The sequence below is a fragment of the Leguminivora glycinivorella genome, chromosome 22 (assembly GCF_023078275.1).
Source record: "Leguminivora glycinivorella isolate SPB_JAAS2020 chromosome 22, LegGlyc_1.1, whole genome shotgun sequence".
NCBI classification, from domain to species: domain Eukaryota; kingdom Metazoa; phylum Arthropoda; class Insecta; order Lepidoptera; family Tortricidae; genus Leguminivora; species Leguminivora glycinivorella.
In genome coordinates, this window is record NC_062992.1 from 2,942,381 (window position 1) to 2,956,465 (window position 14,085).

Below are 14,085 nucleotides of genomic sequence, written 5' to 3' on the forward strand. Positions count from 1 at the left end.
GATTTATATTTGGGTTGCGCAAATTTGACCACATTTCTAGTTTTCGAGCACAGCTCAAGTGGTTACCTATTCGTCTCCGACGCAATACTCATATTCTTTCTCTCTTGTATGCCACCTTGTTTCACCCTAATACTCCTTGTTATCTCAAATCCCGTTTTAAGTTTCTTTCTTCCCTTAGATGTGCGCAAAATCTGCTGCTTGTCCCACCTCCTTCCACTTCAAAATTCTACAACAACTCTTTCAGTTTTCGTGCGGTTCGGCTGTGGAATAATCTGCCCATTAATATTAGACGTGCAACTTCATTACCCATTTTTAAAAAAATGTTGAAGGATCATTATTTGTCTACTTCATAAACTTTCTGTTTTCCAAGAAATTTCATGTCGTTGAAATGGTCTCCATAGTTATATCTCATATATTGTTGTATTTATTAGTATATGTAGTCTATCATAGTTTTTATATTTGTAGTATATGTATTTTATTATATTGTACATTTAGGTACTAGCCTTCTGTTATTCTTTTTTGCACCACCCGTAAATTTTATTCCGATCGCCACTCGACTATCTGAAGGTTGTCTGTAAGAGACCGCTGTTTTAGCGATAAGACCGCCTGTTGTTACCTACCACGTTGTATCTGTTCTGAATTATGTTTCTTTTCTTCTGTAGTGTGCAATAAAGTATTTTATTATTATTATTATTATTATGGTAAGTAAAGGATGAAAAACACTTACCGATATACGAACACCGTGATCACCATTCACCTGCCTCGTTAAACTTAAATATCTGGGCAACCGAGCTTCGCTCGGTTCTGTTCGTATCCTTGACATGTGTCGCCATCTAGTTCAAAAATGAATAGTACCTACATCGAGCGAAAGAATTCTCAGCCTTAACAACACAACTACTCCACACGAGATGGCGCGCATTTCGCCACAAAAACTCAAATAGTGTATTTTTCTATTCGTTTTAGCCTTGACCTGTGTCGCTATCTAGTGTTTGCAATAAATAGTACTTACATCGACCAAAGAATTCTGTCTTAACAGTACAACTACTGCACACGAGATGGCGCGCGAAGAAAAACGCATGAAAACTCGAAAATTCGCGTTTTCCGGGACCTAAGGATAAGTTAGACCGATTTTTCACCCCCAAAAACCCCCATATAACAAATTTCTGCGAAATCGTTAGAGCGGTTTCCGAGATCGTCAGTGTAAATAAATATATAAATAAATAAATATACAAGAATTGCTCGTTTAAAAGTATAAGATAAAATAGTCAATTTGTTTAGTTTCACATTCATCATTAATAATTCGAAGTTTTCGATAATAAATAAACAAATTTTTTTACTTGATATTTAGGACGTCTCATCACCTTCGGTTTCTCTATACATGTTTTTAATAGTGAATTAAATAAATCATCTTAGCACTCATTTAGTACCCAATTTGAAGTTCATTACATTTATGTACACGAGTTTTTTATGCTAAATATTATTTGTAAGGTCATTTTCTAAGGCCGCTGTAAAATCACCTAATTTACTTACGTTTTTATGCGTAAATCAATCACAAATAATAATTTAGTTTTACATATATTAATTGTATCCTCCTCATATAGAACGCTACGTCGTGTTTTTTTTAACTTTTTGTACTGGCTACGAAATTATAATCATAATAATTCACTAACCTATTTATTTATCACACAAGATGGAATACATACATATCTAAATATGTAAGATTTTTTCTATCACACGGTAATACGTAACCAGCATTTTTTTAAATAACACCAGTGGTCTAATTTTTTATTTAAGACCTATTTTTATAGTAACTATAGTATTTTAGGGCGTTTGTCTACGTGTCATCTTTCGCCTATCGCGGCACCATTACTAGTGATATCTTCCTTAAAACACAAACATAACATACATAATGTAATCTTCTCGATACATTATCACTGACCAATTTATAAGATAAGTATCAAAACATACTAAAGTTTTTATATAATTATTTCTCTCTTTACTAAGGACTCATATATTTTATATCCGTTTAGATACCGGATATTAAATGACGTCATAAATGCATTTTTAGATTACACAAACAAATGTACGAATATTTTATATATTGATTTAGAGATAGTATTAATTTCCTTTAAATATTACCAAGGGCGGCTCACTCCGCGATTCTATCGCCGCGCTACAAGTACATGCCGGCGGCCGCGAGTTCGCGGCCTAATCAGGGGTGGCGCGCGTTCTCACGGAACGCACGTTCGCACTTTCTAATGTTACTTTACGTCGCGAGTTTTTTTTAAGGTTCATATGCGATGTCCGCGTGTGGAATGGCTAATAATGCTTAGTTAAATAGATATCATGAATAAAATAAATACCATGGGACATGTTTACACAGATCTACTATTGATTAAGGCCCCGAAAAGATTCAATAAGGCTTGTGATATTGGAACTTAAACAAAAATTTATAAATACTATATATTTATACCTAGAAAGTACCCACGACTTGAATATAATAGTATAACATTTTATCTGAGTATTAAATCGTTTTAATCCGTAGGGAACCCTATCGCCGGGCGTCGCGCACGTGCGGCTCGTTTCTTTGTTAGAATTTTGTAGGCATTTAAAAAGGCGGCATGTCGTGAACATCAAAGCAGTGGGCCTTCTGTACTTGTACTATTATATATTCTGTGATATTACATACTTACGACGTTCATTTTCAAGAATCGTTTACGTAATATGTGTATCGACATTTTAAACAGCCTTTTATTAGATAAAAATAACATATTTACCATAAATACCAGTCACCAACCCATGGAGCGAATTTCTTACCTGTAAAAAACATAAGATAGAATTAATATTTATATTGCTCTCAGCGCCATCTATTACAGTCTTTACAAACTACATTGACTTCAAGTCGCTTCCCACGCATCGGTGCGTTTCGGTCTCAAGTCTGCGTAGAGTTGCTAGGGAGCGCCGGTAGATGGGGAGAGTAGTGCGCCGCGCACGCATGTGTTATGTCACAGATATGCATGTCATCATATGACTTGGTCAACGACCGACGAGCAAAACAATCAAAATCGGCACGCTTACCGGCAACATAGAGGTTATGTTTTGTGCAATTTTCTTTTCATTACTATTAGAAACAGGTAACACGATTTATGTATAGATCTCCGCAGCAGATCACGCTTGCCTTTTAATTTAAGCCTTATGACCAGGCCCCGTAGCCGAATGGCATTTCTCCGACGCCAAACGAAAGCGATACGCCGCTGGCTCTGTCGCGCCAATACGCAAGCGCGATAGAGATAGATATCTACTAGCGCTTCGTTTCGTGAGCGTTTCGTGAGCGATTGTGCCATTCGGCTAGCCACCCAGACGCGTTACTAGACAGCATTTAAATCATTATACTGTGCTAAATATTTATACTTCAGAGTTGTGGTTAGTAAGCTAAAGTAAGTGGAGAAATGGAGGAAGCTTATAATGCAATCGTCCATGACGATCATTGTCACTTTCATCGTCAATCAAGAATAACAGTTGACAACGATTTTGACGGCCCGCCGTTGCAAGGGTTGAGTAAACATCCATACTAATATTATAAATGGGAAAGTGTGTGTCTGTTTGTTTGTCCGTCTTTCACGGCAAAACGAAGCGACGAATTGACGTGATTTTTTAAGTGGAGATAGTTGAAGGGATGGAGAGTGACATATATAGGCTACTTTTGTCTTTTTCTAACGCGAGCGAAGCCGCGGGCAATTAGTAATTCATAATTTCATAGTTTGGAGTCTAATATTCAGTTACTTACGATAAATGCGGAAAAAGGACATTCGCAACTCGTGTCGATTTAAAACACCGAGAGGCTGGCAACCTGTCACTGCAATGTCACAGTTTCGTTTTCTTTCAACCCCTTATTTGCCAAGACTGGCACTGAAACTTTAGTAGTTTCATGTGCTCTGCCTACCCCTATATGGGATACAGGCGTGATTGTATGTAAGTATGTCCTTTTCACACGTGTATCGTACGTTTTTCAGTACAGATGGCCCTCCGAAGTTTCGAACTGACTAGAAATAAACCACTTCTCACTAGTGCGTAAAAAAAGCACCATCTGTACTGAAAAATAACATTACACCGACTGTCTAAACGATTGCCAATTTATTTTATCCTGACTCTATTGAAACTAACGTTATGCACCTCAGGATAATTCTAAGCGGTAGAATCTGGTTTACTTCGGAAGTTACTGATAGACTGAGCTTAGCCAGCGTTCCCACTTAAGCGTCGCGTGTCTCGGGGCGCGCAACGGACGTCCGCGCCACGCCACCTGAGTGTAATTCAAAAAACGTCTCCTCAGTACATTTTGTATAGGAAGGACATAAGACAAACGTACGTACGTATACAAAATGTACTGAGGAGACGTTTTTTGAATTACACTCAGGTGGCGTGGCGCGGACGTCCGTTGCGCGCCCCGAGACACGCGACGCTCTGATGTGGCCGGTCCCTTAGATCATACTTGATGGAACCGGCGATTGTCGTCCTAGTCGTTTCGCCGGCACTTATCTGATGCAAAGGGCATCCTTGGTTCTGGATAATCTGATAAGTAAATTATATATTTGGAAATCCTCTTTATAACGCACTTTTTAACCCCCGACGCAAAAACGACGGGGTGTTATAAGTTTGACGTGTCTGTCTGTCTGTTTGTCTGTCTGTGTGTGTGTCTGTCTGTGGCATCGTAGGTCCCGAACGGATGAACCGATTTAGATTCAGTTTTTTTTTGTCTGAAAGCTGAGTTAGTCGGGAGTGTTCTTAGCCATGTTTCATGAAAATCGGTCTACTATGTCGCGGTCGGGGGTTTGTTCAAAATTTTTTCAATGTTATTTACCCTTCAAACTAGTTCGTATTATTCACACAGATCTCCAACTTATATTGTCCGTTACTAAGACTTATATTGACCGGGATATAGACCGTGATTACCTTTTTGATTTTTTCTTTTGTCGGGAGCTCGACAAAAATCAAAAAGGTAATCACGGTCTATATCCCGGTCAATATAAGTCTAATGAAAATAACCGTGAATCATTCAAAACTCTTATTATAAAAGTTACTGCTTATATGGACCGAAAGTAGCACAAAGTACGGAAAAAAAATCATCTTTTTAATCATAATGTGTGTTTGCTCACGACCTTCAAGTAATTTATGTTAGCTCTCGTTAAATTCAGAAATTTATTCACCGTCAAAATTGCAGTACTTGCAGTTAAACTACGTAAAGTTCGCATTAGCACCGCATGCAACACCACTTATTGTTATTTACGTCTAATTTATAACTGGAAAGCTAAAGGTTTGATACCAAAAGGTCAGAATATAAACGAGGTAGCTGCGTATAACTTTATGTATCATTGGGGCGATTTTTGAATCTCGCATACGGGATTTTGTCACTAAAATACCGGTTGAAAACGGTGACTTGCTTATTATTTTCAGTGACAATTTTCTGAATTCGAACGCGCGAGACTCAAAAATCGGCTCCCAGGTATGTTTTCATTCAAAGTTTAGGTAACCCTTTTGAAGCCCTTTTTAAATTGCAAGTTGGGACTTGGGTTTTTTACATGATAACCTCATTCCGATTCAAACAGATAACTTTTGACGAGCGTGAAAACATTGAAAAAATACTCAAACTATCAATATAAACTAAATGAGGGGTCTGTGTGTAAAACACACTGTAGATTAGATCATTATTGGGTAGGTAAGTAGGACGTTGCCTAGGTTGCATTGCAAGTTACTGGGATAGCGACAAGCGTAAATGCTTCAAAAACTTGCGCTCCTTTCAATATAAAAACTAAAAAAGAATTTCGGACAAGCAAAAATTAAAGATAAGGTCTTTTCATGATTCTAGGTAGTAACACTTTTCGCAATAATAATCAAAACTGTATGAATACCTTGTTGCTGACAACCCTAAAAGCTCGGCCACACAAACGCGTTTTGAGAGCGTAGGCGGAGCGTTAGCGAAGCGTAATGATAGCGGTGCGCCGGACGAACGCTGGCGTTGCGCCCAGCGGACGCCGGCAGGAACTAACGAGCGCGGATTGCGAGCGGAACGCCATCGCCCCAGCGTTCGTCCGGCGCACCGCTATCATTGCGCTGCGCTAACGCTACGCTATCAAAACGCTTTATGTGTGGCGGAGGCTTAAGTATTTAGTGTCAAAGAGTACAGCTTTAATAACTTAATAACAATAATTACACATGTAATCGTGTTTTAATGACGACAGTTACATTGTCAATCGATTAGTACCTACTTATATTGTTAATCGTTCTCGGTAGCCAATTTGCGATTCCTTGTGATCGGACAGGCGATATTATTGTCTGTAATTATTACGACACTCATGAGCTCATGACCTCATGACAATTTGCAACCTGGGTGGTAAATGCTTTCATGTACCGCATTATGATTTATTTATACATATAGGGTCAAACAGATTTTATAGTTATATCTCTCCTGTGGGTGTGGACATTACAAAAGTTAAGGAAATCTAGTGCTAATTTTTAGACTTCATTTTATAATATTAAACTTTAGAATGTTGTCCACGGGCATTTTCAGAATTTGGGACACCCCCAATTATTGTAATTCGTTAACAAAAATTAACTCGCTGTCAGTTTTGTGACGACAATTAAGCATAAAATCTGTCAAACGATGAACTTTTTTCACATTCTGAATATAGATTATCGCTTAAAGTTTATGTAATTAACACAAAAACAATATTTTTATTCAAATTTCATGCTTAACTATCGTCACAAAACTGACAGCGAGTTAATTTTTGTTAACGATTTACAATAATTGAGGGGCCCCAAATTCTGAAAATGCCCCCACAGAAGTGACGTTTTTATTAAATTACTACCGGCGTGTGTAAACGTGCGTCCTACGCAGGGAGATAGCAATGTAACTTAACTTATATATTTAGGTATGCATTTAGGTCTACAGATCAGAGCGTCAGATAGCGTGAACGTCATGGAAAATGTATGTAATTTTTGGGTCTAGTCAGTCATCGTTCTGTTCTTCCCATTTCTCGTCATCAATAATTTCGTAGTATCATTTAGACATCAAAATTGGAAGATCAGGAAGTCACCAGAGCAACACGCTGAGATGGGGCCATTTTGTGGCAATGAAGTCCTGTCTATTTTGTTTTATTGTGTAATTTGTCTTGCCTGTGTTAAATACAATCATCATCATCATCATATTAGCCCTTTATCGCCCACTGCTGAGCATAGGCCTCTCTTCTAGTACGCCACTTCTCTCTCCACTTTAAATAAAATACAGATTGAAATAAAAAAAGCACCAGCCATACTTTGCAGTGACTTTTGAGGTCATAATGAACAACTTTTATTATGGGACAGTCAAGTGCAAAAATATGTATCGAAATAATCGTCTCATATCATAAATCAGCAATTCCCGTTTAGTTTGTAGTGATGTACATTTGGATCACGTCTCCGATTTGGATAAAAATTGGTAGGCTGATAGAGTCCACGATTTGTACACATATTTAAAGTCACACACAGGTCGAACGCGATTAATTAACATTATTTTTACCTTTTTTCCCAACGTTTCGGCCAGGTTGCACTGGCAAGACTGACTGAAGACTGTCTTCCGCGACCACGGCCAGTGCAACCTAAAAATAATGTGTTAATTAATCGCGTTCGACCTGTGTGTGACCCACGATGCTGAGCAAGATCCACTAGGTTTCCCAAAATGTCCTAGGTTCATTGTATGGAACTTTCCTTTTTTGTTACCGAAAATGTATAGAAATCTGGTAACAAAAAATTTTTCATACAAAGTTTCATACAAACTACATAGGACATTTTGGGAAACCTAGTGGATCTTGCTCAGCATCATGGACTCTATCAGCCTACCAATTTTTATCCAAATCGGAGACGTGATCCAAATGTACAAACTTAACGGGAATTGCACAAATATGGTACTACGTTCTTATTACACCGGACTAAGATGCTATGGGACATATTTTTGAGTAAGATGTGTACACCCATATTTTTACACTTGACTGGACCAATGCTGAAATCGCGAAAAAAAACTGTTCCAAAGAATTGAGCGGCATCACGTATGGAACAGCCAATTTTATCTAATCGAAAAACTTATATATATAGTCCTCCTCACCGATTTCGGCGATGGCGACACCAGCAACTATGGATTACGCCTGTTATGGGCTCTAATATGGCTGGCCAGGCCGAATTTCGTCTTAAAGACTCTTTGGCAAGTGCTACAATAGAGTTGGCCAGAGGTATTGTATGTATATACGTAGGAGGGCTTCGGTCTGTCTTTACGTTGCTGGCGTTTGGCATCTAAAGTATTGAAAAACTTATGGTAGTATTACAAAGAGCATAGGTAGTTTGTTTGAAGACAATGTATGTTCGTTTAGTAGGAAGTGAATTGGACGCGAACGACGCTAACTGGCAAACATTGCCGGTTTTTGGCAATTAACGCGACCGTGTGAACCAGTTTTAGTCATTTTAGACACAATGATGCTCAAAGTGTAGCGCTTGATCCTTGGATAAAAACACCACCCTTTTTTGGGAATTGGAGGCAAACGAGCAGACAGGTCGCCTGATGGTAAGCGATCACCGCCTCCCATGGACTACTCGAAAATCAGAAGGGTATGAGTTGCGTTACGGGCCTTAACAAACATTTACCTACCTCACGTCACCAACTCATGTGTCCTAAATCTAAGAAACTAAACCAAAAATTGAATGATAAAGAAGATAAGAAGAGGATAGGACAAGGAAGATTAAGAATAAACGATCCGGAAAACAAACGATATACTGATAAATAGATCGACTGAACGACCATAAATCAATTTCATGTCGAAAAGTCGATCAATGCATCGTCATCGTCATTAATTGATATTAGGAGCAATAGTTAAAACATCTTGACAACTTTACCAGAGAGAGCAACTTAAAACTATATCGTTGGTGTCTGTACTTACGTAAGGTACTGTTTCCATAACCACAAAATTAAAATTTTGAAAAAAAAAACCCGACATAGTGGACCGATTTTCATGAAACATTGCTAAGAACACTCCCGACTAATCCAGCTTTTTCAAACAAAAAAAAAACTAAATCTCAATAGGTCCATCCATTCGGAAGCTACGCTGCCAGAGACACACACAGACAGACAGACAGACACGTCAAACTTATAACACCCCGACGTTTTTGCGGCGGGAGTCAAAAATTAAAAACTATTTTTAAACTGTTTGAGAACCTCAGCCCAAAGAACAAAAGCATACCACATAACACCGTTTTCGTCCGTCTTTAATGAGTTCCTATGTCCATCTCTGTCTCATAGGGACCATACTGTTAAAGTAATAATGGTAACGGTTTTACAACTCTTGACCTAAAGGTACAATTACTCAAATAGACTATTTGTGGAGTTTTTCCAGTTGAGAAAACGTTTGTTCACGTAAATATAGTGCCATTATAACCTGCTACGTTAATGCTTAGTAGTAAAAGATAATATGACATAGAGATTATTTAACAGGTATTAAGGTGCATTAGGGTAATTCCGATAGTCGTCTAATTACGAAAGTCACATAAAAATCACCATTATTTCCCTCATATTTAAGATTCCCCTTTCGGAATTATTCGAGCGTTTCTGTCATTAGGAATAACCCTAATGCACCTTACAACATTTTATACAAACCATAAAGTTGAACAATCGGAGTATTTTTTTTCTACTGACACGAATATCTTAAACTAATTGCTTCCGGAACATCGATACTTAAAATTTTCACTAATATGGAAATCATTCATTTCATTTCACAAAAAAAATGAAATTATGCGTGACGTAATATGTGGACTCCCCTAAAGGCCAGTCATTAGCAGTACCGAACCCATGTATCTCGAGGATGCCAGCAATTGGGACGCCATTAGGTCAGTTAGAGGAACCGGTACTCAGCAACTGCTAACTTCCTATGATGATCGCGAATCGTGATGGATTTATGCTGTGACAACAGTTTCCCTCAGCCTACGTGAGACATTAAAAAGCCTCCGCCACACATAAAGTGTTTTGATAGCGTAGCGTTAGCGGAGCGCAATGATAGCGGTGCGCCGGTGGAACGCTGGCGTTCCGCTCGCAATCCGCGCTATTAGTTCCTGCCAGCGGCCGCTGGGCGCAACGCCAGCGTTCTTCCGTCGCACCGCTGACGCTCCGCTACCGCTTCGCCTACGCTATCAAAACGCGCATGTGTGGCAGAGCTTTAAAATGTTACTGGAAGTTGTTTATTACATTCCAGTTTCCTTATACCTACATAGATAAGACAAGATGTTTCCCAAAGACAAGATGTTACAAATGTTATAATTGACTAAAGCCTGAGCAAAAATGTACGACTTCGCGCTATGTTGTGGAATTTTATTACAACTATTTTTAAACCCCGACGCAAAAACGACGGGGTGTTATAAGTTTGACTTGTATGTCCGTCTGTCTGTATATTCGTCTGTCTGTGGCATCGTAGGTTCCGAACGGGTGAACCTATTCAGATTTAGTTTTTTTTTTTTGTTTGAAAGCGGAGTTAGTCGGGAGTATTCTTAGCCATGTTTCATGAAAATCAGTCGACTATGTCGGGGGTTCTTTCAAAATTTTAATTTTGTGGTTAGTTAGGTTATCTTCATACTATACTGAACTGTCATCGTCACCGCATACATCAGAATCAGATCAGAGTAAAGCGCAGCGCAGCTGGTCAGGCTTCAATACGATTTATTTAAACTATTTAAAGTGTTTTAAGATAATTAATATTGTGCAAATGTGCAGTTTCAATTTTGAACTGGGCACAGGAAATGAACGATAACGAGTGGTTATCACTCAAGGTCGGGTCATATAAAACAATGATAATTTATCATTACGTTTTTAGTTTCATGTACATCGGGGCAAATCCCGACTGGGGGCAATTGTAACTTATCCATTTTTTTCCTTTATTACACTATTGAGTTCCACATGTGTCAACTGAACACCCGCGCCATATATACAGTCAGCAGCAGAAGTGCCGTAGCGGGCAAGGTGTTCACAATTATCCTAACACGCTCTTATTGTCTTAAAAATAAGATCGTGTCAAGTTCATTTTGAACACCTTGCCCGCTACGGCACTTCTGCTGCTGACTGTACCTAATATAACCAGTAGATCAGTTGCATTTTTCCCCCAGTTGAAATTGCCCCGCTGTGCCTTACTTTATCACTTGACCAGTTTTTTTTGCTTAGCAGTTTTAAATATGTCACAAAACAAGGAAAATTCGTCAATTGATGATAGAAAAAGAAAACCGGCCAAGAGCGTGTCGGGCCACGCTCAGTGTAGGGTTCCGTAGTTTTCCGTATTTTTCTCAAAAACTACTGAACCTATCAAGTTCAAAACAATTTTCCTAGGAAGTTCTACTTTTGTGATTTTTTTCATATTTTTTAAACATACGGTTCAAAAGTTAGAGGGGGGGGGACGCCCTTTTTTTTCTTTTAGGAGTGATTATTTCCGAAAATATTGATATTATCAAAAAACGATATTAGTAAACCCTTATTAATTTTTAAATACCTATCCAACAATATATCACACGTTGGGGTTTGAATAAAAAAAAATATCAGCCCCCACTTTACATGTATGGGGGTACCCTAATAAAACATTTTTTTCCATTTTTTATTTTTGCACTTTGTTGGCGTGATTGATATACATATTGGTACCAAATTTTAGCTTTCTAGTGTTTACGGTTACTGAGATCATCCGCGGACGGACGGACGGACGGACGGACAGACAGACATGGCGAAACTATAAGGGTTCCTAGTTGACTACGGAACCCTAAAAATAGATCAGTTGCATCCTCGTTACAGAGCGAAACATGTCGAGCGATCTTCGACAATTTTACGTGAGTTACCCGACGCGTAGTACCATAATTATGACATGATTTTTTCGATACATATTTTGGCACTTGACTGTACGTGCTATCAAATTCCATCATCATATACATTTGTACAGTATGTACAGTCAACCAATTGGAACCCTAGGCAACTATAGAACTATGTCATAGAGACGTTATAAATCAGATTGTAAGAAATCTCTCACTACTTGTCATTTTGACATGGTTGTAGAATGTAGAGTGGCCTGGGTTTCCAATTGGTTGACTGTTACAGCAGTATGATAGATTTTAGCAGCTACTGTAATGACATTTTGAATGATGACTGATGAGAGTGATGACTTACAAGGATCTCGAGTAGCAGGATAATGTCAAGTTCGTCAAACCGGGAAGCCGTCTATTTCAGTCCCTTTCTTAGGCCGCTACGCATTTAGAACAGTCTAAACGCCGTCTATTATTATCTCACAGTACGAAGCCAAATGCACACTTATGATAACATCGTTATCGTAGCTAGCTGTCTCTCGCTCTTCCGTATGGGTGCCAGACTGCGTTTCTCTCGGCGTCTGGCGTCAATGATTGTTATTTGGTTAGGTTGTTACCTTTATGTGTTGTGTGACCTGTAGGGAGAGCTCGACACCGGTTATTGCCATCGTAAAGCATCCTACTTTCTCACTCTCTCTGGTATAAAGACACAGGCATAAAATACTATTTTTTTTAATGCTTTTTCCGCTGACATGAGATAATATAATATAGATAGGTATATTTTTGTGTAATAAATATGTGTGGTGTTTTGAGTCACATTTAATTGTATGTACAGTTATATATTTCAGACCCTTTATTCCATATTTCCATATATAATTCATTTTCATATCCAGAACTCGAAATACATGTTTTAAAATTATAAAACTCTTCGCCGCAAACTAGCTAAAGGCAAAGTCGTGGCCTACAATGGAGTGAGAACTCCACTCGCTCAAAACATGACGCTGATAGGGCCACAGTATAATAAAGAGTACTATTGTACAGTATGGTTACTCCCGCTCCCCGCTGAAAGTGCCGCCCACCCCCTCTCGGTTACCTCACAGTTACCGCCTGTCAAAAACGCGAACAGTCGACCTGTCATATTTCACTCATACAAGCATAGTACGCGTTCACCTACACGAGCTTAGACTGTGTGCTAGGAACGCGCCTCGTTCATATATAATTTGATCGCCAGTGTCCGAGGTGTGATAGGGCTTAGAAAAAACTGTCTATAAGAGTAATAATCTCCTTTTAAAGTTGACTGAAAAACACTAAAATTAAACACCACCAGACCACCACCATAATATTATGTATGATTCAAGTTTTATACAAGTTACAGCAGGGTTAGCACATGATTGCCGCGAGAGTATGTCGCCGCGAGATAGACTACCCGTCCTTATGTCATTAATACAGTTAGAAGAAGACGTGTCATCTGTCTCGCGGCGACATACTCTCGCGGCCATCATGTGCTAGGCCTACAGGCAGCTTTAAACTTATTTTTTCTACACTTGAGACTACATCCATTAAGTAGGGTACTTGAAATGCGTAACGCGTAACCTCTTTACGGCCATAACCATAAGCAGTCGTATAAGTGTAACAGTTTCCACGTAATAAAAATCCGCTTTGTGGGGCCCCTGGATCCGGTTATCTATAATGTGATGGTTTATGAGTTGTGGGCCACTTTATACCTGAGTACTTAAGGACGCGAGATTATTTTTAGGCTATAAATACATACAGGCTCTACAGGCTCTATGGGATAAGTTCGCCTTTGTACTTCGCATCTCAATGTATGTTATTTTTAATGTGTTTTTAACCCCCGACGCAAAAACGAAGGGGTGTTATAAGTTTGACGTGTCTGTCTGTCTGTCCGTCTGTCCGTCTGTCTGTCTGTCTGTCTGTCTGTCTGTCTGTCTGTTTGTCTGTCTGTGTGTGTGTCTGTCTGTGGCATCGTAGCTCCCGAACGGATGAACAGTTTTAGATTTAGTTTTTTTTGTCTGAAAGCTGAGTTAGTCGGGAGTGTTCTTAGCCATGTTTCATAAAAATCGGTCCACTATGTCGGGGTCGGGGGTTTTTTCAAAATTTTAATTTTGTGGTTAGGTTATTTGTACAATAAGAAGTTACTACTACTACTACTACTACTACTATTAAATAACTAGCTGTTGTCTGCGGCTTCGGTCACATTAAATCTCAAGTCTCACGGTAAGC